This window comes from Trichosurus vulpecula, chromosome 5, assembly GCF_011100635.1.
Source record: "Trichosurus vulpecula isolate mTriVul1 chromosome 5, mTriVul1.pri, whole genome shotgun sequence".
Classification (NCBI taxonomy): Eukaryota; Metazoa; Chordata; class Mammalia; order Diprotodontia; family Phalangeridae; genus Trichosurus; species Trichosurus vulpecula.
In genome coordinates, this window is record NC_050577.1 from 15,328,270 (window position 1) to 15,355,148 (window position 26,879).

General features: G+C 40.9%; 1 protein-coding gene across 2 annotated transcripts in view; it reads right to left on the minus strand.

The window, feature by feature from the left end:
* FAM126A (family with sequence similarity 126 member A) overlaps positions 1-6,866 on the minus strand; it is a 100,223-nt gene extending 93,357 nt beyond the window's left edge. Inside the window, exon 1 of one of the 2 annotated variants that reach the window (XM_036760220.1) lies at positions 6,638-6,866. The gene's annotated coding sequence lies outside the window, so the exon portion shown is untranslated. The remainder of the gene's footprint in view (positions 1-6,637) is intronic. The other variant, XM_036760222.1, reaches the window with a different exon arrangement.
* Between the last annotated feature and the right edge of the window lie 20,013 nt (positions 6,867-26,879).

Below are 26,879 nucleotides of genomic sequence, written 5' to 3' on the forward strand. Positions count from 1 at the left end.
TTCCTACCTTAGTACTGAGAATCTAAGAGCCTTAAAATTCAGGCTTAAGATCTTAAATACTCATCAAGTGTTGGGCCTCTCCAAATGATACCATTCATAGAAACGGAAAAATTAGACCAGTGCAACAAAAACACACTAGAAGAAGTCCAAGCTGCTCAACCACCTTCAGTATTTCCAATGTATATCTGTTTTAGTCAGGTGCCTAAGACTGAAAGTCACACTTATAAGAAAGTTAATTTAAAATTTGTAAAAGCCGAGTTCTACAGTAATACTGTAGATCAGAATGTGAACACACAAATATATGCATCTATACATACATACATATATACATACATATAGTACTTCCATTAAACCTAGTGGCAATTACAAAATGGATCCCAATCCATTTAAGTAGGCAGGAAGCAGATCCCCAAGTGATTTGGCCTACATGAGTCCAAAGGTCCCTTTCTAGCTCTCAAAATCTTGAGCAAGTTCTAGGAGATAACAAAAAATTTAATGCGAGGTCATCAAGACAATGTCCAAGAAGGTCTCTGAACAAAAGAACCTAAGCTCATTTGCCTTTGTATTTTCTCCAGTGCCAATATTAAATTTGAACCTAAACCCTCTCCTAAATCCAGCCCTCTTTCTACTCCAGACACATGCTGCCTCCCTGTAAAGGCCAAACAGCATTCAAGAATGCTCATGCTTATTAATTCTGTGATAGCACCTCTTTAACATCCAATAAACTGAGAATTCTCTAAGCATACTGTGTAAACATCATCCTTAAACTGCTTCTTCTGGGTCTTCTTACAGTAAACATTTTGGGTAATTGCTACACATAGCAAAAATTGCTGGTCATTAGAGAATAACTTTACTAATGCATTAAATGCCTATCAGCACAAGGCCCTCAGTTGAACAGGGCCCCTCCTCTCTTCATGGGTGGAGGAGAGAAGAAGGTCATCCAGATAGATGGTTTTACCAAAATGCTAACTCCAAATAGGAGGAAATTCTTTGAGCTCAACCCAAAGGCTTGTCAAGTAATATGTTATTCAATTACTCTGATCAGGAAGGAAAGTTACACTGTAAACCACTGCATTTCTTACTGCCTACAACATTCAAATGCTACAATCCCTATTTGTGGATGCTTTCAGAGTTCTTTAAGGGAAAGCAACTTCATCGCTACATTCTAGGATATTAAGTGCAGGTCTTATCATGCTACCCTACTCAATAAACTCCACTGGCTCCCTAATACCTCCAGGATCAAAGCTTCAAATCCTCTGTTTGCCACTTAAAGGCCTTTCTCTTCATGACCTTTCCCATCTTCTGGGAATGCTAGGATCCAGCTACAATTCCAGCTCCTGACTCCCCACCTCAGCGAGGGCTGTCTCCCAGGCCCCCAAGTGGCTTGATTACCTGCCAGTGACACTAGCGATCTTGAATGTGCAAAGTCATTTACATGGCGTTTTCTCCATTAGTTGTGAAATCCTTAAATATAAGAATAATGGTTTTTGCCTTTCTTTGTGGCCCTGGGGTTTATCTCAGTGGCAGGCACACATAGTAAGCACTTAGTGAATGAGTGCTGGCATGACCTCCGGTTAAACCGTGACTGCGGTGGTCTATTTCAGGTCTAGTCTGTAACGTCTATGGCCCTTCCTGGTATGTCTATAAAGACCTTTTCCTTCTTAGAATTTTATAACTGCAATTGCTATTTTCCCTCTGGGAAACATAAATGAATAGAGATAGCTTGCTCACTATTTAAACATTTCTCCTCTGCTAAGATCTTTGTGGGCAGCTAGGTGGCACAGAGGATAGAGTGCCCGGCCTGGAGTCAGGAAGACTCAACTTCCTGAGTTCAAATCAGGCCTTAGACACTTATTAGCTGTGTGACCCTGGGCAAGTCACTTAACCCTGTTTGCCTCAGTTTCCTCATCTGTAAATGAGCTGGAAAGGGAAATGGCAAACCACTCCAGTATCTCTGCCAAGAAAACCCTAAATGGGATCAAGACAGTGAGATACGACTGAAAAATGACTTAACAACATCATCTTTATATGCTGAAAGTTTATTCTCAAAAGTATATTTTCCTAAAGGAAAGATGCAGTATTAGGGTGATATGATTAGCTGGAGCCAAGACCACCTGAGTTTGAGGCCTGCCTCTCACACATACTGGCCTGGCTGTGTGACTCTGAACAACTCACCTCCCTCCCAACTTAATAAGACTACCAATTTCAGAAAAAGTAATGCAGACTTCTGTATTTGGTAAAGGGAGCTGAGAATTCACTAACCCAGTGAAATCAAGTCTCAACCCTGCCCCCTAGGACTGGAGTTACCATTCAAATGGAGAATCACAAAGGGAAAATCCAGAAGCATCTTCCTAAGAGGATCTTTGCTCCTCTCTGAAAACAGTGCCAAGCCACCCCAGCACTCAGCCACAGCAGCCAGTTAGTACACTAAGTTAACTGTTTCTTGCTTTCTTCAATTTTCACTCCTAAAACCAGCCAAGAAGGCTCCCTCTTTCCCAAATCTTCACAGGTAAGTGTGTATCTCAACACAAATAGCCCCTGTCACCATAGATCAGGGCCTCCACATTTCCTTGTTTCGCCAACCTGGAGTAAAGCAGAACACACTCACACTCACTCTCTTCAACTAAAAAGATCCCAATGGGATATCTGGAAATAGAAGTGACAGATACTACCTTGCTCCCAATCAGTCGTCACCATGGAACTCCCAAAAGAAAGGAGTAACTCAATAGATGTCAGAGATGGGACTTTTCTTGTCCAAAAAGGAAAGACTGTGAAGGTATCTTTGGAACAGCCACACCAACACACCATTCTGAGAAATTGTCACATCATCCCAATCTGAAGACCCCAGTATGGCACTCCTATATCCCATCAGCTGTAAGGACTATTCTCTAATAAATCTCTTTTGGACACAAGTCATATTCGCAAGTTTCCATATGAAGATGGTGGCCTACCACATACATAATCACTCATTTGGAAATGGAATTGAAATGAGTAGAAGAAACTAATTGAGTCTCCTCATTTTTTTTAACTCCTCAAACTCAGAGAGTCCTCATTCCCATTGCTGCAGTGAGAGGCCCTAATTCACTAAAGTTCCTTCCAATTCTGAATCAATTATCATGTAATTCATTTAAAGGAATTGATTAAGGTCTTATACTTTGTAAATGAAATTATATCCAGCCCTTACCTCTCTCTTGACCTCCAGTCTCCCATCACCAGCTGCTTACTGGATGTCTCAAAGGAGGTGAACCATAGACATCTTGAACTCAAAATGTCCAAATCAAAAATCATCATTTTCCTGCCAAAATCCTCTCCCTTTTAGAACTCCCTTATTATTAATGCAGGCATCACAATCTTCCCAGTCACTCAGGCTCTCAATATAGATGTTAGTTGGTCTTTAACGAGGCTGTCTACGTGTTGTCTCACCCATTGGAATATAAGCCTTTCGAGGGCAGGTACTGCCTTTCTTTGTAGCCCCAACACTTAACACAGGGCCTGGCACATAGTAAGTGTAATATACGCTTGTTGACTTGACTTGAGGACCCAAGTAAAATCTATTTCCTAACTTTTGAAATAATTACAACAATCAAATATATGTTAATTTTATATACTGAAAGATAGTTTAAGCTAAGTTTAAATTGTTTTAAATTAATAATTGCTCACATTTGCATAACAGTTTACAAAGTATTTCCCACAAAGTTTCAGGGACCTAAATAAAACCTAACTCTAGAGATACAAATCTAAATAAAATTGAGTGGTCATGAACTATGCTAAAATCCAGGTCTCTAAAATTATACTTTTCCAAAAATAGCTATTTCCAGCAAAACACCACATACTGAAAAACAAAAGAAAATCCTTCAGCACAGCATGAATTTCATAAATCACCAATAGGTCCCATGACACTGTAAGCTCTTTGAGGGCAAGTCTCCCAGCACCTCCTAGGCATAAGTACTTACTAAATTATGAATCAAAGAATGCCTCTGTTTCATATGTAATGGCTAGCATATAACTGATAGGCTCTCCATATAAATTTCCTGATAATATTAATAAGGAGAAGATCATTAGAAGGCCCTTTTCCAATAAAAATGACAAATATGGGTTTGAAGAAAATATTCAGGCATGACAGGATTTGTTCCATAAATATACCAGTGTTTCCACTGCCCCCCTCCCCTAAATGAGTTTTTGCTTAAGAGCATATTAATTAGTAGTTTAACAAATTGACTTTGGAAAAGTCTATTAGCCTACCAAAATACCAAAGTCAGTTTTCTTCTTTGCTACTTTTCCCTTAAACTTAAGAACTCCTGTGTTTTTGGCTATGTGTCATAAACTCTAAAAATCCGTATGCAGTTTCTTTTGGGGGGGAAATTGTTGTGTTAAACTCTGGGTAAAATCTGAAACAAGCTTTTCTTTCTAATGGTGGGGAAATCTCTAGAAATATTCAGTCACTGATTATAAAGTCCATGAATACCAGGACAACTATACTCACCCAAAGTTAGAGCAATCCTTATATCTTTAGTCAGACCAGAACTGCAGAACTAAAAACCTCTTTATTTATATCCAATTACAACATCAACAAAAAGGCAGACAGAAAGATGCAAGGCAGGTAGACACGCTAACGAAGAAACTTCAGCCTTGAAACTTTTAGCACTAAAATTTAGCACTAAGCTAACTAAGGCTGGCACATTTTCTGTGGTGAGCCAATCAAGCTTGCCAAGACCTCAGAGGTCATCTAGTCTAACTCCGTGACTTTCCATCTGTAAAGTGTCTCTGAGGCCATTGAAGGGTAAGTCACTTGCACATAAGTGGCCCTAAAGTGTCAGGCCCTAAAGGTCTGGGACCTCAGACCCAGTGACAGTGCTCTTTCCCACTAGACATCTCCTTGTATTAACCAACTGGTCCTCTCTGAGGAGGTATTGTCAATTGTTATAAATACTGTATTGGTCAAAGAAAACAGAATTCTGCTTACTGTAATACGATTCTCATTTCCACCCTGGGAAAGACCCTAAGAATAGAAGGTGGCCTGAATTCGAGGTACTTACAGGCAATTCTAAAATACTGATTACCTATTGAAATTTTCAAGCTAAAATCCTGAAACTCCCATGAAGAGAGGATTGAATTTGGAGTCTTGAGGGTTGGAATTCCCAATGAACATGGCAATGTTGGGGAATCAAGTGTCTAGATTAAGGGATTCAAAGACTCATCTGTGCCATTTACTGCCTAATTTGGGGAAAGTCCCTCAACTTGTCTCTTCTGTAAAACAAGGGGACTGGTCTACATGATCGCTAAGGTCCTTTCATCTATGACTCTAGTCATGTCAGATCTAGGGGGACGAACAATTAGAAGGATTCACTGGGTGAAACTATGGCAGCCAGGTGTAATACAAAGAACCTACCGCCCTTGTAAGCAGATGACCTGGATTTAAGCCTGGAATGGGCCACTTACTGTATGACTTGAGGCAAATCTCTTCCTTTTTCCTCTGTAAAATGAGGGGTGCCTGGACAAATACATTTCGGAATCGGAAGTTCAGAATTCAAAATGCCATCTCAGTTACAGCGTAACCTTGGGCAAGTTTAATCTCTGTGGGCCTCATAAAGGGCTTGGCCAAGATGAGTCTTCCAGCTCTAAATCTATGATCCACATTCTAAGAGGCTACCTTCAGACAAGCCACTCAAGAAACAAACAAAAAGAGGGCTGGTTTCACACTCAGAGAATCACAGAGGTAGGAATGGAAAGCACCTTAGAGGTCACTGAACCCCGCTCACTCCCCATTTCAAAGGCAGGGAAATTGAGAACGTTAAGTGATTGGCTCAAGATTACATGTAGGGGTAAGGTGTGAGAGCTGTGATTCAAACCCAAGATGCAGAATATTATTAAGCACCTAGTATATGGCAGATGTCTGAGAAACCAAGCAAACACACAACATTCCCTGCCTTCGGAGGGCCTCCATGGGGTGGGTGTATAGTTCTTAAGAGTGGACAGCAAGAGATTGGGGGAAGGTGGGAAGGGAAGAAGTTTCTCTCTAGCCTGGGACACTGGGCAGAGTCCACTCAAAGAAGAAAGGTCAAGAAAGCAAGTTAAGGATCTTTTCTCACCAAGGGTACAGGAGTAGTAGAGATCTCAATGTGTAGGCTGGATGAGGAAGCATCAGCTGGGTGGGAGGTGGGAAGTCAAGAGGGTCAAGGGAGGTCAAGGGGAAGGGGTCAAGCAAGGCAGGAGTTTAGGCAGGGGTCAGGGGTGGGGTCAAGGGAGGTCAAGGGAACGGGGTCAAACAAGACAGGAGTTTGGGCAGGGGTCAGGGGAAGACTAGTGGGCTCGAAGGAGGTCAAGGGAAGGCAGAGGAAGGCAGGGGTCAAGGGAAGGTCGGGGAGGTGGGGTCAGGCAGGGGTCAAGGGAAGGTGAGTCAGAGGGGGAGGGGCTCCAGGAGGATGGGGAGAGCGGACGGCGAGGCTGCCCCGCTCCGGGCAGATGTGGGGCGCTTGGGCGCTCGCCCCTCTCCGCTTCCCGGCTCGGCCCCGGCTCCGGCACGCGCCGCGCTCCGGCCCCGCCCCCGAGCCGTGGCCCCGCCTCCTGCCCCGCCCGCCCCGGCAACCGTTAGTCACTGCTGGGCCCTGGGGCCTCGGCCCCCGCGCGCCCCCCTCACCAGAGCAGTGCCCCGAGCCCGGGGGATCTCCGTCACAGCGGCTCCGGCCCGCCCTCCTCCTCGACCCTTCCTCCTCCTCCTCCTCCTCCTCCTCCTCAGGCGGCTCCCTCCGCCCGCCCGCTACCAGGACTGCCAGCAAGCCATCGTCCCAGCTCCGCTGACTGACACAGAAGCCGGCCGAGGAGCCGCCACGGCCGCGAGCCGCTCTGACAGGCAAGACCAGGAACCCGTCGCCGGGCAGCCAACCACCGCCGCTTCACGGAGGCTCGACCTATCGCCTTCCAGGGGGCGGGACCAGAACAACTTCTAGACCTATAGGGATGTCCCATCGTTCGGTGTGGGGGCGGGGCCTAGAGGAGAGGCGGGAGACGCTGGGTAGAGCTGGAACCGGGGCGTGGTCTTCCTCTGGGGGCGGGGCCAGGCTGGAGAGCGAGGAAGTGATTGACAACTGGATCTGATGGGACGGGTGGAAGGTGAAGTTGTCTGAGTCCTCAGCTGGGCCCCCAGCGTGGAGGAGGGCGGCTTTGCGAGCTCAAATTCACCTTAATCCGCAGGGAAACAAATGAGTCTTCTAATCCCTCCATCCGGAGGCTTAATCCCCAGCACTGCCCTTCTCAAGGACTTAATTCAGGCTCTCAATCTCACCAATATGAAATTCCCAGGTCTGGACATTGACAGGTGCCCCTGTTGCCACGCCTGGGTGCGGGGCAAAAGGAGCAGGACCTGGGGGTCAGGAGAGAGACCCGGCCGAAGTCCCCCCAGGCCAGCCCCTGGACAGCCCATCTAACTTCTCTGCGCCTCAGTTTCCTCATCTATAAAAGGAGTTGGTGCGAAGGACCTAGGACATCGTGTAAGCGCAATTAGTGAGCCTTAAGGTGCCACATGGATGACTGTTATCACTGATTCGTTCTCTCTTGGTTTAAAGCAGAAAAATCTTATAGGAAGGAGTGCATAGTCCAGACTCCTAAGAACAGCCGTTCCCAGCCTCCACGGTCCTGGCACCCCATCTCCTGATATTGGTCAAGCTCACACTTCTGAAGGTTTCTTTTCTTTTCTTGGCATCGAACCTGCGATGTCATAAGGAACTCCCAAGAGATGCAAGTGAGCACTAGCTTTGCAGCCTTAAGGCTCAGATTGCTGCCCCGGGCTCTGGACAAAGAGATTGAGCAAGGTTTATCAAAGGTCCTACCTCCACTTGGGAAACAAAGGGGAGGGGCAAACAAACCTGCCCTCAAGGTGCTCGCTTTCTAAAGGAGAGACCTCTGCAAACAACTATGTACTTATAAAAACATATATGCAGTAAATTGGAGGGAATCTCAGAGGGAAGGGACCAACACTGAGGGGTCCTGGAAAGACTTCTTGCAGAAGGTGGGATGGTAGGTGAGTCCTGAAAGAAGCCAGGAGACAAGGGTCAGGAGGGAGAGCATTGTAGAAATGGGTGACAGAGGGTGAAAGGGCTCTACATTGGGAGAAAGCGATGTGTACTAGGAGATGCTGGTAAGCCAGTTCAACTGGATCATACAGTTCTTGGAGGCCAGCCAAGTGTGAGAAGAATGGAAATGTAGGAAGGGGGCAGATTGAGAAGGGCTTTAGATGCCAAACAGAGCATTTTACATCAGATCCCAAAGTCCATAGAGAGCTGTTGGAGTTTATTGAGTAAAGGGCTGACATGGTCAGACCTTCACTTTAAGAAAATCACTTGGGCAGCTGAGTGGAAAATAGTAGTGGAGAGAGAGGAGGCAAAGACCCACTAGCCGACTATTGCAAAGGTCTAAGCATGAAGTGATGAGGGTCTGTACTAGAGTGGTGGCAGTGTCCAAGGAGAGAAGGGGGAATGATGGAGAAAAGTTTCAAAGGCAAAAGTGACAGAAATTGGCAATAGATTGGATATGTGGAGAGTGAGAAGTCAGTGATGACCCCTAGGTTGGGAACATGGCTGACCAGGAGGCTAGTGGTGCACAAACATCAAAAGGAAAGTCAGAAGTAAAGAGGGTTGGGGGTGGGGGAAGAGATAAAGAGTTCAGTTTTGAACATGTTGAATTTAAAATGTCTATGGGACATTCAGTTTGAGATGTCCAATAGGCAATATTGCTGGTGAGGAAAGACTGGAGATCGGGATATAATTGTCCTGGAAAAGAGTAAGACTGTAACCAGGTTAATTGGTTACAAAATCATATATTCAGAACTAGAAGATACCTTAGTAAATGAGGGCATGTCACTGCATCAGTGGGAATGAGGGCTCTCTGGATTTGAAAAGTTTAAAAAAATGGGACTTTGACAAGTTTTTCCTCCTCATAGGCAGTTAGAGAGGCAAGACTGAAGGTCAGGAGAGAGTTTAGGGCTGAGAATCATTGATATATATATATATATATATATATATATATATATATATATATATATATATATATACATATATATACACACACAATCATTGAATCCACGGGGGCTGATGAGATCACTGGCAAGAAGAGAAGAGAGTCCAGGACAGAACCTTGGGGAATACCCAAGACTGCCACTTTCAACCTGGAAGAAGACCCAGCCAAGGCGACTGAGAAGGAGAAAAGCCAGGACAGCACAGTGTCACAAAAATCTATGGAAAAGAGAGTATTAAGGAGAAGAAGGAATCCGCAGTGTCAAGGAGGTCAGGTCTTCCTGACTCCAAGGCCATACTGCTATCCACTACTCTTCACTGCCTCTCTCTGGACTTTGTTCATGGGATCCCTGTGCTTGTTCGAGGCTACACCATTGCATTACACTATGACTTGTTCGAGGCTATACCACTACACTACACTGTGACTTGTTCAAGGTTACTCCACTGCATTCCACAGTGACTTGTTTGAGGCCACACCACTGCATTACACTGTGACTTGTTCAAGGCCACACCACTGCATTCCACAGTGACTTGTTCGAGGCCACACCACTGCATTATGCTGTGACTTGTTCGAGGCCACACCACTGCATTCCACAGTGACTTGTTCGAGGCCACACCACTGCATTCCACAGTGACTTGTGCGAGGCTACACCATTGCATTACACAGTGACTTGTTCAAGGCTATACCACTACACTACACTGTGACTTGTTCAAGGTTACACCACTGCATTCCACAGTGACTTGTTCGAGGCCACACCACTGCATTATACTGTGACTTGTTCAAGGTACACCATTGCATTCCACAGTTACTTGTTCGAGGCCACACCACTGCATTCCACAGTGACTTGTTCAAGGCCACACCACTGCATTACACTGTGACTTGTTCGAGGCCACACCACTGCATTACACTGTGACTTGTTTGAGGCCACACCACTGCATTACACTGTGACTTGTTCAAGGCTACACCACTGCATTCCACAGTGACTTGTTCGAGGCCACACCACTGCATTACACTGTGACTTGTTCAAGGTACACCAGTGCATTCCACAGTGACTTGTTTGAGGCCACACCACTGCATTACACTGTGACTTGTTCAAGGCTACACCACTGCATTCCACAATGACTTGTTCGAGGCCACACCACTGCATTACACTGTGACTTGTTCAAGGTTACACCATTAACTTCACCCCTTTTGGGTACAAGTCATAGATGGCTTCAGTGCTCTGTAAAGCTGATGTAAGCAGGTTTTCACAATTCATATTTGTTAAATCAACCTGAAGAAGGAGACACTAGATCCTGTTTTTGGAAGGCAAGTCTCACTTCATAGGATCAAAGATTTGTGCTAGGAAGAGAACTTAGAGATCAGCTGCCTTCCCATTTTATAGATGAAGGAATTGAATTCTGGGGATGAAAAGTGACTCTCCTTGGACTTGGTGAATGTTGAAATGTTCTATAAATGTGAGTCATTCCTGATGCTCTTATTATCGGACCAATGGGAGTGACGGTGATCAGGGAACATTAAAGAGACCCAAGAAGCCTCCATCCTGTGATAAACAGAAAGCCAGGCCCAGTCAAGCTAGAGTTTACGGGATAACCAAAATGAGGGGGGCCGGATGTTGTTTGGAGCACTGCTCCTTTTGTATCCAGTCTCTAAATATTGACATACATGTGCGTTGTTTACCCCATTAGAAAATGGGTTTTTTAAGAGCTAGGACAGTTTCCCTTCTGTGTTTGCAACGTCAGCGCTTACTTAGCATGGTACCAGCACCCACTAAGGGCTTAAGAAATACTTTTCAAATGATTGATTGGTTTTTTCCTCAAATATTTTCTTTGTGTGATGAACAGAGTCACAAAGGTCTAAGCCTGAGCCTGGCATTATAGATAACCCCTGATCTTGAACCAAATGGATTTCTCCCATGAGAATACTCCTAAACCCAATTAGGATTACCATGACTGAAAGAAGGGGCAAATATTTGCAGGCTGGTAACCTAGTCATCTAGAAGGGCTGGGAAGGATGTCTTTTCAACATCATTAACTCAACATCATTAACACACTCATCATTAACTCACTGCCCTGGAAGCAGTACCAGCTTGGGTTCCATTGTACATGTAGCATCTCCACATGCAGATTGGTATATTGTGTGACAGATAGAGAGACACATGTGTTTTATCTATAAAGGGGCATCGGATACAGAGGTACAAGATCCCTCAAAGATCATCTAGTGCAAACCCCACCTCCACCCACCCCGAGTTCAGAGATGAAGATACCGAGGCCCAGAGGATTTAAGTGATTTGAGGCAATGTGGCTTAGTGGATATAGCACTGGACTTGGAGTCAGGACAACTGGATTCATCTCCTCTATCAGACATTTATTCACCATGTAACCCTGGACTTCATAGCTCTGGGCCTCAGTTTCCTCATCTGTTCAATGAGGGACTCAGTGTTCTCTAAAGTCACTTCTGGACCTAAATCTGTGCTCTATGATCATAGGTCAGGCTAGTAGTAAGTTCCAGGAACAGCACTGGAAGCCATGTCCTCTCACTCTAAAATCAGGTACACTTCCTGCTTTTCAACTGGTGTGTATTTGGTCTTGCTTTCTTTTATTCAACAAATATGTGGCCTGTGTGTATAGGAAAATTACCTGTTGTGATGCTAGATGTAAATTAATGAATGTTTTAGCCTCCATGCTTACGATGTTTTGTGTGCACCTGGTGAGATTTGCATAGCCTACAATGATTTTTGCTGAAGGAAAGATGTAAAATGAGACCTGTCTGATGGAAGGGACTCCATTTCCCAGTGTCTGGGTCTTGGAGTCACAGTCCCAGGGCAGAAATCTCAGGAGACATGTGCTGGGGCACAGGAGAGAACAGATCAGAAGGCCAGGTGCAAAGGCAAAGGTGACATGGGGTCTCTGGGGCCCTAGAAGCCTTGAGCCTTGGCAATCTGTCAGAGCTGAGACCCAAAGTGGGCCTTCACCACCAGGGCTGTGGGCACACAAAACTCTACCCATTGGTGCAAGGGAAGCTGAGAAGGATCTTACGCTTGGAGGCAACAAGTACAAGAGGGAAAAGAAGAAGAGAAGGCAGGGACAAGGACTCTGGAGGACATTGGTCTGAAGTGGCAAGGCAGCATGCTGGATAGAGGGCCAGACGTGGGGTCAGGAAGACTTGAGTTTGAATCCTGCTTTAGATGCTGGGACCCTGGGCAAATCACTTAATTTCTCTGTGGGTCAGTTTCCTTAAATGCAAAATGGCAATAAAAGCACCTACCTCCCAGGTTTGTTATGAGGATTAAATGATATAATAAAAGTAAAGTGTTTTATAGACTAAAAAGTGCTACCCAAAGGCTAGCTAGTACTGTTGTTGTTCTGAATCTTAAATGGAGCCAGGCATTTAAGAGCCAGAGGTTGGGTGGGAGAGCTTCCCAGGAATGAGAACTGGCCAGAGCAAAACCATGGAATGTCTTTTGTGAGGAAGAGCAAGAAAACCGATAGGGGTGGATGTTAGAGTAAATCCAGAAGAGTAGAATGGAAAAGGGATGGAAATATAGGAATGGGGCAGGTTGTGAAGAGTTTAGATGCCCCAAATCTTGGAGGCAATAGGGAGCCACTAGAGTTTGTTAAGGAGGGGAGTGACATGGTCAGACCCGTGCTTTAGTAGCTGAGTGGACAATGAATTGTAGTGTGAATGAATTGAGGCAAGGAGACCAATCAGAAGACTATTGTCATAGTTCAGGTGAGAGGTGATGAGGATGTGACCTTGATAGAGAACTCCAACATGTTGCATGACATTTACAGCTCCCAAGGATTTTAGAGATTGTAAAATTCAACCTCTTCATTTTACAGATGAGGAAATAGGAGCACAGAGAGAGGAACTGACTTGTTCATATGATGGAAAGAAGGAAGGAAAGAAGGGAGGGAGGGAGGAAGGAAGGGAGAGAGGGAGAAAGGGAGAGGGGAGAGAAGGAAGGAAAGAAGGAAGGGAGGGAGGAAGGAAATGAGGATTTATTAATTTTTTCTGATCTATTTATGTTTTTAACATTCCTTTTTCAAAATTTAGAGTTCCAAATTCTCTCCCTCCTGTCTCTCCCCGACCCATTGAGAAGGCAAGCAATATAATCGCAATTATACATGTGAAATCTTGCAAAACTTAGTTGCATATTAACCATGTCAAAAGAAACAAAGCATGAAAAATAAAGTGAAAAAATTATACTTCAGTCTGCACTCAGACTCTCTCAGTTCTCCCTCTGGAGGTGGATAGCATTTTTCATCATGGGTCCTTTGGAATTGTCTCAGATCATTGCCTTGATCAGGGTAGCTAAGTCTTTCACAATTGATCATTATTAAAATATTGTTCTTACTGTGCACAACGTTCTGCTGGTTCTGTTCACTTCACTTTGTATCAATTCACATAAGATTTCACAAATTTTTCTGAAACCATCTTGCTCATCATTTGTTAGAGCAAAATAGTATTCCATCATCTTCATATACCACAACTTCTTCAGCCATTCCTCAGTTGATGGGCATCCCCCTCAGTTTCCAATTCTTTGCCACCACAAAAGGAGAGGGTATAGATATTTTTGTACATACAAGTCTTTTTCCTTTTCCTTTGATCTCATTGAGATAAAGACCTAATAGTGGTATTGCTAGGTCAAAGGGTATGTACTGTTTTATAGCCTTTTGGGCATAGTTCGAAATTGTTCTTCAGAATGATCAGATCAGTTCACAACTCCACCGACAGTGCATGGGTCTCCCAATTTTTCCACATCCCTTCCAACATTTATCATTTTCCTTTTCTGCCATGTTAGCCAATCTGATAGGTGTGGGGTAGTACATTAGAGTTGTTTTCATTTGCGTTTTTCTAATCAATAGTAATAGTGAGCATAGTTTTGATTTCTTCTTCTGAAAATTACCTGTTCATATTATTTGTCTATTTATCAGTTGGGGAATGGCTCTTATTTTTATAAATTTGGCTTAGATCCCTATGTATTTGAGAGATGAGGCTTTTATCAGAGAAATTTGCCATGAAAATTTTTTTCCCAGTTTCTTGCTTTGCTTCTAATTTTGACTGCATTGGTTTTATTTGTTGGTTTGTTTGTTTGGCTGCTTGGTTTTTAACTTTATGTAATCAAAATTATCTATTTTAGTTCCCATGATCCTCTCTATTTCCTATTTAGTCATAAGTTCATCCATTTTCCTTAGATCTGACAGGTAAGTTTTCCATACTCCCCTAACTTACTTATCACCTTTTTGTGTCTAAATCATGTATACATTTTAAACCATATCTTGGTATATGATGTGAGATGTTGGTCTGTACCTAATTTCTGCTAAAATGCTTTCCAGTTTTCCTAGCAAGATTTGTCAAATGGTGAATTCTTGCCCCCAAAACTTGGATGTTTGGGTTTATCGAACATGAGGTTACTATGGACATTCACTACTGTGTGTTATGTACCTAATCTATTCCACTGATCCACCCCTCTATTACTTTAGTAATGCCAGATTGTTTTCATGATTACTGCTTCATAATATAGTTTGAAATCTGGAACTGTTAAGCTACCTTTCTTCACATTTTTTATTGATTCTCTTGATATTCTTGACCTTTTGCTATTCCAGATGAATTTTGTTATTATTTTTAACTATATAAATTAATTCTTTGGTAGTTTGATTGGCATGGTACTGAATAAGTAAATTAATTTAGGTAGTCTTGTCATTTTTTATTATATTCGCTCAGCCTACATATAAGTAATTAATATTTCTCCAGTTGTTTAGATCTGACTTTATTTCTGTGAAAAGTATTTTGTAATTGTGTTCATGTGATCCCTGGGTTTGTCTTCATAGCCAAATTCCCAAGTATTTTTTATTGTCTGTAGTTATTTTAAATAGAATTTCTCATTTTATCTCTTCCTCCAGGTACTACATAAAAATTGGTATTATACAGAAATGCTGGTGATTTATTTGGGCTTGTTTTACATTCCTTAACTTTTCTAAAATTGTTTCTTCTTTCAATTAGCTTTTTAATTGACTCTCTAGGGTTCTCTATGAAAAACCATCATATCATCTGCAAAGAATAATAGTTTTGTTTCCTTGTTGCCTATTCTTGTTCCTTTGATTTCTTTTTCTTATCTTATTGCTATAGCTAGCATTTCTTTTTTTAGTTTAGTTGTTTCTAATTTGAAACATTCACTTTCATAAACTTTTGAGTTTTCAATTTTCTCCTCCTCTCTCTTCTCCTCCTTCCCCAAGACAGCAAGCAGTCTGATATAGGTGCTACATATACATTCATATTAAACACTTTTCACATTAGTTGTGTTATAAAGAAGTATTAGAATCAGTGGGAGGAACCACAAGAAAAAAGAAACAAAACAAAACAACAAAGGAAAAGACAGCAAATAGTATGCTTTGGTCTGCATTCAGACTCTATTTCTCTGGATGTGGATAGCATTTTCCATCATGAATCTTTTGGAGTTATCTTAGATCCTTGCGTCTGAGAAGAGTCAAGTCTATGAAAGTTAGTCATCATACAATGTGGCTGTAACTACGTACAATGTTCTCCTGGTTCTGCTCTCTTCACTCTATAGCTAGCATTTCTAATATGATATTGAATAACAGTGGTGATAATGAACATCCTTGCTTCACTCCTGATCTTATAGAGAGGGTTCTATTTTATCCCCATTACAGAAAATGCTTGATGGTGCTTTTAGACTGATACTGCTTATCATTTTAAGAAAGGCCCCTTTTTTCCATTTTTTTAATTTTACCAGAACACAAATACAAAATAGAGAAAAGAAACAAAAACATATCATAACCTTAAATATTGAAACTTAAATATAAAGTAAGAAAGAAAAAAAGCATGTCATGTGCATAGCAGAACATAGGAAAGGATTCAAAATATGTAACAATAAGTTTTCATTTCAAGAAAGCCTGTATGATAAATAATACACCTTGTGTTGAGAATTGTCCATATTTTCTTTGCTTCCTTGTGTTTTCTTTTGTTCTCTGCTGTGCATTTTTTAACTTTGTTCTTTTTCCCCTTCCCCCCCACCTCCCCAGAAGGCTACAATATAATTTATATATTTCTTGATATATACATACACATACAGATATATACATACACTTATACATATATACATGTGCATATGGACACAAACTTTCCCAAACATAATCTACTCCTGATCTTTGTTTTTTTTATGTTTGTATGTATCTTTTGTTTCCTATCCTTCCTGCCTCCTCTACTTTACTTCTACCCACTACATTGCCTTCCTATTACTTGCCTAACCCCCTCCTCCACCAACCACCTTGCCCTCCTATTACTTGCCTTCCCCCATCTAAGGATCCCTCCCCTATCCCCTATTCCCATTAATCTAAACTCCCTTTACCTATTCCCTCATTCTCCTCTCTAAAAATCCCTCCCTTGTCCTCTACCCCCTCACTAAACCCCTACCATTTTATTTCTATACTCTTCTAAGTATATATGTATTGTTCCCTTTTAAATCTATTCCCAATGAAAGTAGGTTATCAGAACTACCAGCCCTCCTCCCCCATCTAAATCCTCTGTATCCTTTCTTATTCTTGTACCTCTCTCGAATAAAATAGTTACTTTTTTTAGCTGTTTCTAAATGGTTTTACTATTTAAATTCATATCATAGTCAGGTTTATCCCCCTCTTTCTTATAAGCTCGACAATTATTAATAAGAATGTTAGACATACATTTTACATTTTACATTATATAAAAGGTAAGCAGTCTGTTCTTATGAATCCCTTATAGTCAGTCTTTGGTATAATATACCTTATGTGTCACTTAGTTCTTGTATGTTGAATCTTCTATTAAGTTGATGATCTTTTTTGACAAAGTCTTGAAAGTCTGGGGGTTTGTCAAATGTCCATTTTTTTTCATTCAAAATAACATGAAATTTGAAAGGTATGATATTTTCAGCCATAGCCCCAAATCTTTTATTCTTTGATATATTGTGTTCCAAGACCTGCAGTTCTTTAATGTCTCTGCTGCTAGGTCTTCTGTAATTCTAATTGTGGCACCATCATATTTAAATTGTTTTAATTTTGATGGTTTTAATATTTTATCCTTGATCTGGGGATTTCAGAATTTGAATATGATATTCCTAGGAGTTTTCCTCATAAGATCTCTTTAAGTGGTGTTCGGTGGATTTTTTCTATTTCTACTTCCCTGCCTTGTTCTAATGCTTCAGAGCAATTTTCTTTAATTGTTTTTTGTATTATTGTATCAAGATTCTTTTTTTGATCATGACTTTCAGTTACTCCGATTATTTTTATATTTTCTCTTCTTGATCTATTCTCCAAATCTGTTGTTTTTCTTATAAGATGTTTCACTTTCTCTTCTATTTTTCATTATTCATGTTTTGTTTACTTGTTTCTTGATCTCCTATAATTTCAGTGGCTTCACTTTGCCCAATTCTCATTTTCAAGGTGTCATTTTCCTCCTTGAGATTCTGGATCTCCTTTTCTAATTGGTTGACTTTCCTTTCACAACCTTCTTGTTTTTCTTGGATTATTCTTAGTTTTAGTTTTTCCTTCATCTCTGTTTTTTGATTTTTAAAGTCTTTTTTAAGATCTTCTATGAATTCTTTTTGGTCAGGTGACCATTTGATGTTACTCTTTGGGAGTTTTTTTGCTTCAATATCCTCCCCTAAGATGAACCCCGGCCATCTCTATTCCCATAATAGGTTTCTATGATTGGATTCTTTTTACCTTTGCCTGTGCACTTTTTGTGGTAATAGCTTGATTTTTGTAATCACCTCTAGCCCTGGAGTATGGGAAATGGTGCCTCTTGCCCCAGATCTTCAGTTGCCTCTAGCCTGGAACTAAAGCCAAACCTCCAACCTCCTGTAAGTGCCCATGGTGGGTTGCTTGTGCTTGGACCCTAATTCTAACAGCCTCTGCTTGGGTGCCTGTGCCTGAACCCCAATTCCAAAATACATCCAGTTCTAAAAACATATTCTATCCCAGGCAATCTCTCTCTAGCTAAAGGGCAGCATGCCCCGGCTTATCTCTGCTCCTTCCTCAGTAAGCAGCTGTGCTTATCTATAGATTGATTCCTGGATGCTGATAATTAACTGTACACTGAATTGTGACCATATTTGCTACATACTGACATTTCTAATATGTATCGTAAACATAGTATTTTGTCTAACAAGACATCAGATAAGAAGCTACATAGAGATTGCTTGTTAGCTGTGACCGCTAGTTAATTTAGTGACATTTCACAGTCAAAACCACACCCCCTAGTAGCTCCACCTTGGGCTATTTCCCCGTGAACTCTGGGTAATATGCCTGCACAGTAGATAGTGCATGTTCCTTTAAGAACTGACCACCCCTTAACCACTCCGTAATCCCACCCCAAAACACCTAATTGACATGTTTCACCCCTAAATCTCTTACAAAAGTTCTCCCTGCACCCCTCTAGGGTTGCAAGTTCCCTAAGAACTCTTGCCCACTGTAAAGCATAATAAATCTTTGCCTTTGACTTAGAGAATGCTTGAGATCACGAATTCATTCCAGGCAACTTTGCCCTGGGAACTTTGGTTTGGGATTCCTATATCCCTGGGTTTCTTTTCTCCCTTAACACCCACAGCCAGGGGTTTTCTGCCCCACTGCTTCTGCACTCACCAGGCCTGTGTTGGTTCCTTCTCACCCCCACTGCTCTTCACAGCACAGCTGTGTCTGGCGTTCCTCATCAGGAGAGGTTCCTGCAATCTTCCTGGGCTCAAACGCATGACTCCCCTCACTATCCTGGGGTAAAAAGTTCCGGTGACTGGGGCTGAGGCAGCCTCTCAAACCAACTAACTCCAGGGCTTGCCGCTTGTTGTTAAAACAGAACCTAACCTGGGGGTGTTATATCATTAAGGCACAATTCATGATTTCAAAAAAAATCATGAATATGCCTGAATGGTCCAGAATTGTAGGATATAAGGACTTCTCTAAGTAGAAGGCAGAGGAGTTAAAGCATTTATTCAAGCTCCACAATAGCAGACCCATGGACCAGTGTCCCTAATTCAATATCTTGGCAAGAACCTTCCAAAACCAATATGTCCATCTCACAATAGTGACCAGGAGGTTACAGAAAAATATTATGGCAGCAAGCCAAGCCATACTGGTGCTTCCCCCCAATGCTAAGGCCCTTCATTAAGATTACCCACTGGCCTCAAGCACTTGCTCAGCACTCTCTGGTCTGCATGAGTGTCAGTCCTGTTTCAGTAGCACCTGCCGCCACTGCTGTCGCTTTTACTGCTGCCGCTTCTCCTTCTCCTGCCTCCACTACATCTCAATCTCCAAGCTGTGTTCTCTCCTTTTATATAGTCACCAGACATCATCCCAATCTGAGCGACCAGAACTCAGGTACCTACCATTGGCTCCAGTCTTAGCCACTCCCCCTAGGACCCTTAGAGCCCCCCTGAATCCTATTCAAATGGGCGGGAAAGATCTTCTCATTTACTGATTGCCTTTACAGATGTTTACTCCTTGCAGGGACCAAACCCAGTCCTGGGGTTCTTCAGATCTTCTCAAACTGTCCCTGGAAGATCCTGGTTGTGCCTCTATTCTTCTTTGTCTCCACCCCACTTTGTTGGCCCTAAGGTGCTATTTTAACTCTTTTGTGAGGGAAAATCTTGAAAGCTTGGAATTTTCTGACCTACTCTGCCATCTTTCCAGAATCCTCTCTGTGAAAGGCCCCTTTTATTCTTATGTTTTCTAGTGTGTTTAAGAGGAATGGGTATTATATTTTGTCAAAAGCTTTTTCTCTTCTCATTGATAAAATCATATGATTTTTGTTGTTTTTATTATTTATGTGGTCCTGATAATTTTCCTAATATTGAACTAGGCCTCCATTCCTGATATAAACCCTACCTGGTCATAGTCTATGAGCTTTGTAATATATTGCTGTAATCTCTTTGCTAACATTTTATTTAAAATTTTTGCAGCAGTATTCATTAGAGAAATTGGCCTATAGTTTTCTTTATCTGTTTTTGCTCTCCCTGGTTTAGGTATCAAAACCATATTTGTGTCATAAAAGGAATTTGCCTATTTCTTTCTTTACCTATGTTTCCAAATAGTTTATATGGTATTGGAATTAGTTGCTCTTTAAATGTTTGGTAGAATTCACTTGTAAATCCATCTGGTTCTGGGCATTTTTTCTTAGGGAGGTCATTGATGGCTTATTCAATTTCGCTTTCTAAGAAAGGGTTATTCAAGTATTCTATTTCCTCTTCTGTTAATCTGGGAATTTATTTTTTTGTAAATATTCATCCACTTCACTTAGATTGTCATTTTTTTCCTGCATATATTAAAATAGCTCCTAATCATTGCTTTTATCTTCATTGGTAGTGCATTCACCCTTTTCATTTTTGACATTGGTAATTTGGTTGTTTTTTTTCTTTTGAATCAAATTAATCAATGGTTTATCTATTTTATTGTTTCCCCATCATAAAACTGCTCTTAATATTAATAATTAGTTAAATGAATTTTTTACTCTCAATTTTATTTATTCTCCTTTGACAATCAGAATTTCCATTTTGGTATTTATTTGGGGATTTTTAATTTGTTCTTTTTCTAGTTTTTTTAGTTGTATGTCCAATTCATTGATCTATTACTTCTCTCTCTTACTGATACGCACATTTAGAGATATATATTTTCCCCTAAGTACTGCTTTGGCTGCATCCCCAAATTTTGTAAAGTTGTCTTGTTGTTATCATTATCTTTAATGAAATATTGTTTCTGTGATGCGTTCCTCGACCCATTCATTCTTAAGGATTAGATTATATAGTTTACAATTAATTTTTAATCTATGCTTCTACATCCCTTTATTGAATGTAATTTTTATTGCATTGTGGTCAAAAAATAATGCATTTAATATTTCTCATTTTCTACATATGTTTGTGAGGTTTTTGTGCCCTAATACATGGTCAGTTTTTTTTAAAGGTGCTATGTACAGCTGAGAAAACAGTGTACTCTATTCTATTCCCCTTCAATTTTCTCCAGAGGTCTATCATATCTAACTTTTCTAAAATCTTTTTCATCTCCTTAACTTCTTTCTTATTTTTTTTATGGTTAGATGTATCTAACTCTGAGCATGGAAATTTGAAGTCCTCTACTAGTATAGTTTTTCTTTCTTCTTATTCCTATAATGCAGTTAAAATTTTGTATAAAAATTTGGATGTTATGCCATTTGTTGTGTATAGGTTTAGTACTAATATTACTTCATTGTTTTTATGGTGCCTTTTAGCAAAATGTAGTTTCCTTGATTATCTCTTTTAACTAGATCTATTTTTGGTTTTGCTTTGTCTGAGATTATGATTGCTACCCCTGTCTTTCTTACTTCAGCTGAAGCATAATAGAGTCTGCTCCAGCCCCTTATTTTAACTCTGTGTATGTGTCTTTCTGTTTCAAGTGTGACTCTTATAAATAACACATTGTTGGATTCTGCTTTCTAATCCATTCTGCTATCTGCTTCCATCTTATGGATGAGTTCATCCCACTCAATCATATTTATAATTGCTAACTATATATTTACCTCCATCCTATTTTCTTCTTTGTTCTCTCTCTTTTTTGCTCTGTCCCTCCCAATCTGTTTTGTTTCTTACTACTGACTCCTATAATCTGCCCTCCCTCTTACTATTTCTCTTCTCTTTTATCCCCTTCCCCTCCTACTTCCCTCTTGGGTAAGATGAATTTCTATTACCTATTGAGTATGTATACATATTTTCCCTCTTTGAACCAATTCAGATGGGAGTGAGGTTCAAGCATTGTTCCCCATGTTCCATTCCATTATAAAAGCTCTTCCTTATGTTTCTCTTTTATGTGAGAAAATTTCCCCCATTCTTTCTCTCCCTTCCTCCTCCCAGTACCTCTTTCTTTCTCATCACTCTTATTTTTTTTGAGATCATCTCAACATAAATGACTTATACTTGTGCTCTCTTTGTAGACTTCTTCTAACTCCTTTAATAATGAAAAAGTTCTTAGGAGTTACATGTATCAAATTCCCATATGAGAATATAAACAGTGCAACTTTATTGAGGTCCCTATGATATCTCTTTCATAGGTACCTTTTTATGCTTTTATATTTGAAAGACAAATTTTCTATTCAGATCTGTTCTTTTAATCAGGAATGCTTGAAAGTGCTCTATTTCATTAAATATCCATTTTCCTCCTGAAGAATTATACTCAGTTTTGCTAGGCAGGTCATTCTTGATTGTATGTATGTATATTCCCTTCAGCTACCCTAATACTGAGGTCTCATGAATTATACACATCATCTTTCCATGTAGGAATGTAAACAAAACAGTTCAACTTTAGTTAAGTCCCTTATGATTTCTCTTTCTTGTTTACCTTTTCATGCTTCTCTTGATTGTTGTGTCTGAAAGTCAAATTTTATATTCAGCTCTGGTCTTTTCACTGAGAAAGCTTGAAAGTCCTCTATTTTATTGAAAATCCACATTTTGTCTTGGATCAGGTTACTCAGTTTTGCTGGGTAGGTGATTTCTGGTTTTAATCCTAGCTCCATTGACCTCTGGAATATCATATTCCAAGCCTTTTGATCCCTTAATGTAGAAGCTGCTAGATCTTGTGTTATCCTGATTGTGTTTCCACAATACTCAAATTGTTTCTTTCTGGCTGCTTGCAGTATTTCCTCCTTGATCCGGGAACTCTGGAATTTGGTGACAATATTCCTAGGAGTTTTCTTTTTGGGATCTTTTCCAAGAGGCAATCAGTGGATTCTTTCAATTTCTATTTTACCCTCTGGCTCTAGAATATCAGGGCAGTTCTCCTTGATAATTCCTTGAAAGATGATATCTAGGATCTTTTTTTGATCATGGCTTTCAGGTAGTCCAATGATTTTTAAATTATCTCTCCTGGATCTATTTTCCAGGTCAGTGGTTTTTCCAATGAGATATTTCACATTGTCTTCCATTTTTTCATTCCTTTGGTTCTGTTTTATAATATCTTGATTTCTCAGAAAGTCACTAGTTTCCACTTGCTCCAATCTAATTTTTAAAGTGGTATTTTCTTCAGTGGTCTTTTGGACCTCTTTTTCCATTTGGCTAATTCTGCCTTTTAAGGCATTCTTCTCCTCATTGGCTTTTTGGAACTCTTTTGCCATTTGAGTTAGTCTGTTTTTTAAGGTGTTATTTTCTTCATTATTTTTTGGATCTCCTTTAGCAAGTCATTGACTTGTTTTTCATGGTTTTCTTGCATCACTCTCATTTCTCTTCCCAATTTTTCCTCTACTTCTCTTACTTGCTTTTCCAAATCCTTTTTGATCTCTTCCATGGCCTGAGCCCAATTCATATTTTTCTTGCAGGCTTTTGATATAGGCTCTTTGACTTTGTTGACTTCTTCTGGATGTATGTTTTGATCTTCTTTGTCATCAAAAAAAATTCTAGAGTCTGAGTCTGTGTCCTTTTCTGATGCCTGGCCATGTTGCCTGCCAACTACTTGACCTTTGAGCTTTTTGTCAGGGTACGACTGCTTGTAGAGAGTGTTTTGTCCCAAGCTTGAGGGGCTGTGCTGCTGTTTTCAGAGCTACTTCTATTCCACTGTCACTGCAAGTTCTGCCACAGCAGCACTCCTCCTACCCCAAGAACCACCAACCAGATCCAAGCAGGGCAAAGCAAGCCCTGTACTCCCACTCTGGTCTGCCACTTGATTCCTCCCACTGTGTGAGCCAGGGACTCTGGAAGCAGCTGACACTGGAACTCCATCACTGCACCACCTCTGCCAACCCCAGGGCTGGTGGGCAGACCTCTCTCTAACCTGATCTAGCAGTTTACCCACTAACCTGCTCCATGGTCTTTGGCGTTTGTGGGTTGAGAAATCTGGTAACTGCCACAGCTCAATGATTCATGGCCCTAAGGCCTGTTCCAGTCAACTCCCAGTCTGGTCTGCCCTGGCACGGCACATGCTGGGCTGCGCTCCGCTCCCTGAACCATGCAATAGACCCTTCCCCACAACTATCCAGGCCATCCTGGACTGGAAACCTGCTTCCCTCTGCTATTTTGTGGGTTCTTCAGCTCTAGAATTTGTTCAGAGCCATTTTTAACAGGTGTTTGGAGGGATTTGGGGGAGAGCTTAAGCAAGTCCCTGCTTTCCAGCTGCCATTTTGGCTCCACCCCACATAGGCTCTTTTTTTATCATGGTTTTCAGGTAGTGTAATAATTCTTAAATTCTCTCTTTTCACAAGATATGGTATTTCAGAAGATAAGTACACAAGATAAGATAGTTCACATTTTCTTCTATTTTTTTTTTCATTCTTTTGACTTTATTTATTGTTTCTTGATGTCTCATGGAATCATTAGCTACCACTTGCACAATTACAATTTTTAAGGATTTTTTTTTCCAGTGAGCTTTTGTGCCTCTTTTTTTCATTTGGCTAACTCTACTTTTGAGTTATTTTCATCAGTGAAGTTTTGTACCTCTTTTACCATTTGGCCAATTCTGGTTTTTAAGATATTATTTTCTTTGGTGTTTTTTGTACCTCTTCTACCAAATTGTTGTCTTTCCGTAATTTTCTCATGTTGTCCTCATTTCATTCCCCAATTTTCCTCTACCACTCTTTGATCTTTTAAATAACTTTTGCTCTCTCTTTAGCTCTTTCAGAAAATCTTATTGAGTTTTTGTCCAATTTCCAATTTTTTTTGAGGCTTTGCTTGTAGCTGTTTTCACATCATTGTTTTCTTCTGAGTTTATATCTTGATCCTCCCTGTCACTACAGTAGCTTTTTTATGGTCAGGTTCTTTTTTGTGTTTGCTCATTTTCCAGCCTATTTCTTGACTTTGAACTTTATGTTAAAGTTGAGTTCTGCTCACCTTGAGGTGGGTGAGGCTCTGTCCCAGGCTTGAAGATTTTTCATGTCATTGTTTTCAGAGTTAGCTCTAGGAGTTTGGAAGACTTTTGATGTTTCCAAGGTGGTTACAGATCTGGTGTCCTGGTCTGTGCCCTGGTCCTTACCTAGGAAGGGCCCCAATCCCTAATAATTGCAAGTGCTATTGTTCGTCAGGGCTCCTGTTCCCTTGTGATCACAAGCACTTCTCTTCACCCTGGAACCATAACCTGGAAGTGTGTATAGGCAATGGAATTGCCAAATACTGCCTGGTCCTATGCCCAGTGCTGACACAAGGGTCCCCTGTAATCTCTTTCTGACTAGTTGTCAAATCCCCTTACCATCTCTGGACCAAGGGCTCCTAAAGCTGCTGATGCTTATGCATCCATTAAATTATTACTAAAGGAGAAAGTATAGCGAGTAAGTAGAGTTTGTTCCATCAGAGAGTTTGTGATCTGATAGGGGAAGTTACCACACACACACAAATCACTTAAATACAGAATTAAACATAGAATTTCAGCATTGGAAAGGACCTCCATGGCCATCAAATCCAACTTCCGCTGGAGTAAGAACACACCGAACAAATGGTCACCAAGCTTGGAAACCCATTCCACTTTTAGATAGCTCTAAATGTTGGGAAAGTCATCTTTCCCTCAAGCCTAAATTGGATTCTTTGAACTTTCCACTTGAACTCTGCCTTCTGGGACCAAAGAGACCAAGCCAAATCTGTTTTCTATGTGATAGCCCTTTGAATGCTTCAAGAGAGCTTTGATGTCCTCTGAAATCCTCTCTTCTCCAAGCTGAGTAGTCCTGGCTCCTTTGATCCCCACACTGCATAAGTTCAAGGCCTTCGTGGTCATCAATCAATCAGCAAACATTTGTCAAGCAGCTAATATGTCCCAGGCCCTCTGCTAAGTTCTGAAAATACAAAGACAAAAGCAAAGCAGTGACTGCCCTCAAGAAGCTTACCTTCTACCTTCTCTCAGAAGAGAAAACACAATTGTGTGAGATATACATATATATATACACACAATACAATATACATACAATATATATATATTCAGAATACAAGTATATATTCAGATATATGTTATATATGTATATATACTATATATTCAGTATATAATATATATTTAGAATACAAGTAAAATTAATACAAAGCCATTTGTATTAAGACTTCACATAGGTGGTTTTGAAGGACCCTAGGGATTCAAAAGGGAGGTGAGGAAAGACTCCATTCCAGATGTGGTTGATAGTGAGTGCCAAGGCAGAGATCCAAGAGATGGAGGGCTGTGTGAGGAACAGCAATGACAGAGTCCAGTAAAAGGACTAATGTATAGGAAGCCTCAAAAGAGAGGTTAGGGCCAGGTTGGGAAGGCCTTTAAAAATCCAACAGAGAGCATTTGTATTTTTTTTCCTTAAAGGGGAGCTAATAGAATTCATGGAAGAGAAGTGCGTTACTGTCAAGTACAAGAGGACACAATGTAGCATGAGAGAATGAACCAACCAACAAGTATGTCAATGGAGCACCTGCCATGTGCAAGTCATTATAGAGGCCTGGGATGGGGGGCAGTGGAGGAGCTCAGGGTAACAAAGTAGAAGAACTCTCTTGATAGAGACAAGATAAATGCTGGAAAAGCAAAGCAATAATTTCTAACTGAAACAACAACAGAAGATGGATGTAGGAGAGACATCATACTGCCAGACAAGAATAGCTACCAAATATAGCAGCCTTGTGGGCCCACTCTCCCAACAGGCACTGGCTGCTTGGGCCCCCAGAAGAACTACGGCTGCCTCAGATTCTAAGAGCAACTCTGTGGGTGACCTCAAATGTTATAGCTCATAATAATAGCTAACTTTATATTGTGCCAGGCGCTATGTTAGCCATTCTACAGTTGTTCTCTCTTCTTGATCCTAACAACAACTCTGCAACGTTATCTTGCTAGTGTTATCAACTAATGTTATCCCCATTTTACAGCTGAGGAAACTGAGGCAAACAGGAATTAAATGACTTAAAGTATCTGAGG